The sequence below is a fragment of the Aegilops tauschii genome, chromosome 2 (assembly GCF_002575655.3).
Source record: "Aegilops tauschii subsp. strangulata cultivar AL8/78 chromosome 2, Aet v6.0, whole genome shotgun sequence".
In the NCBI taxonomy this organism is placed as follows: Eukaryota; Viridiplantae; Streptophyta; class Magnoliopsida; order Poales; family Poaceae; genus Aegilops; species Aegilops tauschii.
In genome coordinates, this window is record NC_053036.3 from 237,957,678 (window position 1) to 237,962,921 (window position 5,244).

The window sequence follows — 5,244 nt, forward strand, 5'->3', positions numbered from 1 at the left end:
CATTGATAGAAGTATGTACATCACAAGAGCCGGTGGCTCAAGTGTAATAAGGCTGAAGATGAGCAATATTCCACGGCCGGCGGGTCTCCTCCTCCGACGTGCGTGAGTCCTTGTGGTCTCGAACATCGACAAGGTAGTATGACCCGTTGTTCAGATTTTTGCTGACCACAAAGGGCCCTTCCCAAGGTGGGGATAGCTTGTGCATGTCAGTTTGATCCTGGATGAGCCGGAGCACCAAATCTCCTTCTTGAAAGGTCCTGGTTTTAACCTGGCGGCTATGATAACGACGCATATCCTGCTGGTAAATCACCGAACAAGCCGCCGCATGATCACGCTCCTCATCCAACAGGTCAAGAGCATCCTGATGTGCTTTTTCATTATCAGCTTCAACATAAGCCGCCACACGGGGCGAGTTGTGATGGATGTCACTAGGGAGAACCGCCACTGCTCCGTAAACCATGAAGAAAGGCGTGTAACCCGTAGATCTATTGGGGGTAGTATTGATGCTCCATAATACTGAGGGCAATTCCTCCACCCAACAACTCGGCGTCCTCTTCAAAGGGACCATAAGCCGGGGCTTGATGCCTCTCAAAATTTCTTGATTAGCCCTTTCAGCTTGGCCATTGGACTGGGGGTGAGCCACTGATGATACATCAAGACGAATAAGCTCTCGTTGACAGAATTATTTCATAGCACCCTTGGATAGATTAATGCCATTATCAATTATAATGATGTGAGGAAAGCCAAACCAGAAAATCACTTTTCTGATGAACTGAACAGCTGTTGCCGCGTCACACTTACTAACCGGCTCTGCTTCAACCCACTTTGTAAATTTGTCAACCGCCACCAAAAGGTGGGTCTTTTTATCTTTGGACCTTTTGAAAGGTCCAGCCATATCCAGCCCCCAGACTGCAAACGACCAAGTAATTGGAATCATACTAAACTCTTGAGCCGGCACATGAGCTCGTCTTGAAAATTTCTGACAACCATCACATTTACCGAGCAAATCCTCTGCATCAGCATGAGCCGTCAGCCAATAAAACCCATGACGAGAAGCCTTGGCTACGAGAGATTTCGAGTCGGCATGATGACCACAATCTCCTTCATGAATCTCTCGTATAATCTCATGGTCTTCCTCAGGATAAACACAATGTTGAAACACCCCTGTGACACTGCAGCGGTGCAACTCTCCATTGACAATAGTCATTGACTTGGACTGCTGGGTTATCTGCCTGGCCAAAGTTTCATATTTAGGTAACTCACCCCGGGTCATATAAGCCAAATATGGAGTTGTCTAATCAGGAATAACATGAAGAGCCGCCACCAGTTGTGCCTCTGCGTCAGGAATAGCAAGATCTTCCTCCATACGCAACTTGACTGAAGGGTTATGTAGAATATCAAGGAAAACATTGGGTGGCACCGGCTTACGTTGGAACCCTAACCGGCTCAAAGCATCAGCCGCCTCATTTTTGTTGTGATCAACATGTTCCACTTGATAACCTGTGAAATGACCAGCAATAGCATCAACCTCGCGGCGGTAAGCCGCCATGAGTGGGTCCTTAGAATCCCAAGTGCCTGAAATTTGCTGAGCCACCAAATCTGAGTCACCAAAACACCTCACCCGGCTTAAATTCATCTCTTTATCCATCCGAAGACCATGGAGCAAGGCCTCATACTCAGTTGCATTGTTAGTACAAGGGAACATCAACCGTAAAACATAACAAAATTTATCACCTCGTGGGGAAGTCAAAATAACACCAGCCCCCGAGCCTTCTAACTGCCTGGATCCATCAAAGTGAATAGTCCAATATGTGCTATCCGACTTTTCCTCAGGCATCTGCAACTCAGTCCAGTCATTGATAAAATCCATAAGTGCTTGAGACTTGATGGCTGTCCGAGGCATATACTTCAAACCATGGGGTCCAAGCTCAATGGCCCATTTGGCTACCCAACATGTGGCTTCCCTGTTTTGAATAATATCCCCTAAGGGAGCAGAACTGACCACAGTGATGGGATGACCAAAGAAATATTGCTTTAGCTTACGACTGGCCATGAACACTCCATATACCAGTTTCTGCCAATGTGGATACCTCTGCTTGGATTCAATGAGGACTTCACTGATATAATAAACCGGCCGCTGAACCGGATATTCCTTGCCTGATTCCTTTATTTCCACAACAATTGTCATGCTGACAGCTCGGCTATTGGCGACCACATATAACAACAAGGGCTCTTTATCAATAGGAGCAACAAGGATCGGCGGCTCAGCTAACTGTTTCTTCAAGGCTTCAAATGCCTGATCAGCAGCATCACTCCAGACAAAGTGATCTATTTTCTTCATCATCTGGTACAGAGGGGTAGCTTTTTGTCCCAACTGGCTTATGAACTGGCTTAAGGCCGCAATACGACCCGCCAGATGTAGAACATCATTAATACACGCCGGTTTAGCCAAGGAAGTAATAGCCTTGATTTTCTCCGGATTAGCTTCAATGCCTCGTTTAGAAACCAAAAAACCCAAGAGCTTGCCTGCTGGCACACCAAAAACACATTTGGCCGGGTTAAGCATCATCTTGTAGACCTAGAGATTGTCAAAGGTCTCTTTAAAATCATCTATCAAGGTTTCCTTCTTCCTGTATTTCACAACAATATCGTCCACATAAGCATGCACATTGCGTCCAATCTGACCATGAAGGCAATTTTGAACACACCGCTGGTAAGTCGCCTGGGCACTCTTGAGCCCAAAAGGCATAGACACATAGCAGAAGGCTCCAAAGGGAGTAATAAAGGTTGTCTTCTCCTGGTTCTTAACTGCCATCTTGATCTGATGATACCCAGAATAAGCATCCAAAAAACTCAAACGCTCACAACCCGCCGTAGCATCGATAATCTGATCAATGCAAGGGAGAGCAAAAGGATCAGCCGGGCAGGCTTTATTAAGGTCTGTGTAATCTACACACATGCGCCAAGTACCATTTTTCTGAAGCACCAGCACCGGGTTAGCCAACCATTCAGGATGAAAGACTTCAACAATGAACCCAGCTGTCAAGAGCCGGGCCACTTCTTCACCAATGGCATTATGCCTCTCTTCATTGAAGCAACAAAGGAATTGCTTGGCCGGTTTAAACATCGGATCAATATTGAGAGTGTGCTCAGTGAGTTCCCTCGGTACACCTGGCATGTCTGAAGGCTTCCATGCAAAGATGTCCCGGTTCTCATGGATGAACTTGATGAGCGCGCTTTCCTATTTTGGATCCAGATTAGCACTGATACTGAACTGCTTGGATGAACCGCCAGGAACAAAATCAACCAAGTTAGTGTCATCCACCGACTTAAACTTCAACAGAGGGTCATGCTCTGTCATTGGCTTCTTCAAAGGTGTCATATCTGCTGGGTCAACATTATCTTTGTAAAACTTCAACTCTTCTGTTGCATAAACAGACTCAGCATAAGCAACATCGCCCTCTTCACATTCCAAAGCTATCTTCCGGTTCCCATGCACTGTGATGGTACCCTTGTAACTCGGCATCTTGAGCTGCAGATAAACGTAACAGGGTCTTGCCATGAACTTAGCATAAGCCGGCCGCCCAAACAAAGTGTGATAAGGGCTCTTAATCTTAACCACCTCAAAGGTCAATGTCTCAATGTAACGCCCACGATGCGGCTATATATCCCACGTGTCGAGGCACGACTTAGAGGCATAACCGCATTGTGGTTTTGTCACAAGAAGGGTCATCTTCACATAATCCCATGTAATGAACAAGAATGGGATAACGAGAGTTGGCTTACAATCGCCACTTCACACAATACATAAATTAATTCATACATCATCCAAAATCCACACATAGACCGACTACGGTCACATCCAAATGAAAATAAGATAACCCCAAATGCTAAATCCCCGATCGTCCCAACTGGGCTCCACTACTAATCATCAGGAAAAGAAACATAGTAACGACCACGTTCCTCATCGAACTCCCACTTGAGCTCGGTTGCGTCATCTGCACTGGTATCGTCGGCACCTGCAACTGTTTTGGTAGAATCTGTGAGTCACGAGGACTCAGCAATCTCACACCCGCGAGATCAAGACTATTTAAGCTTATAGGAAAGGATGGTGTAAAGGTGGAGCTGCAGCAGGCACTAAGCATATATGGTGGCTAACATACGCAAATGAGAGCGAGAAGAGAAGCAACACAACGGTCGCGAAGCTAGAATATGATCAAGAAGTGATCCTAAAACTACTTACGTTCATGCATAACTCAAACCGTGTTCACTTCCCGGACTCCACCGAGAAGAGACCATCACGGCTACACACACGGTTGATGTATTTTAATTAAATCAAGTGACAAGTTCTCTAGAACTGGACATTAACAAATTCCCATCTGCCTCATAACCGCGGGCAGGGCTTTCAAAAGATAATACCCTGCAGGGGTGTCCCAACTTAGCCCATTATAAGCTCTCACGGTCAACGAAGGATAAACCTTCTCCCGGGAAGACCCGATCAGTCTCGGAATCCCAGTTTACAAGACATTTCGACAATGGTAAAACAAGACCAGCAAAGCCGCCCGAATGTGCCGACAAATCCCGATAGGAGCTGCACATATCTCGTTCTCAGGGCACACCGGATTGTCCAAGCTTCCGATAGGCGATCCCAGAGTTGCCCCTGGTGGCCACCGGCGACTGACAGGTTGGACCAATACTCAGAGGAGCACTGGCCTGGGGGTTTAAATAAAGATGACCCTCGGGCTCGCGAAAACCCGAGGGAAAAAGGCTTAGGTGGCAAATGGTAAAACCAAGGTTGGGCCTTGCTGGAGGAGTTTTCTTCAAGGCGAACTGTCAAGGGGGTCCCATAAATCACCCGACCGCGTAAGGAACTCAAACTCAAGGAACATAATACCGGTATGACGGAAACTAGGGCGGCAAGAGTGGAACAAAACACCAGGCATAAGGCCGAGCCTTCCACCCTTTACCAAATATATAGATGCATTAATTAAATAAGAGATATTGTGATATTACAAAATATCCATGTTCCAACATGGAACCAACTTCAACTTCACCTGCAACTAGCAACGCTATAAGAAGGGCTGAGCAAAAGCGGTAACTTAGCCAAACAACGGTTTGCTAGGAAAGAATGGTTAGAGGCTTGACATGGCAATATGGGAGGCATGATATAGCAAGTGGTAGGTAGCGCAGCATAGCAATAGAACGAACAACTAGCAAAGAAAAGATAGAAGTGATTTCGAGGGT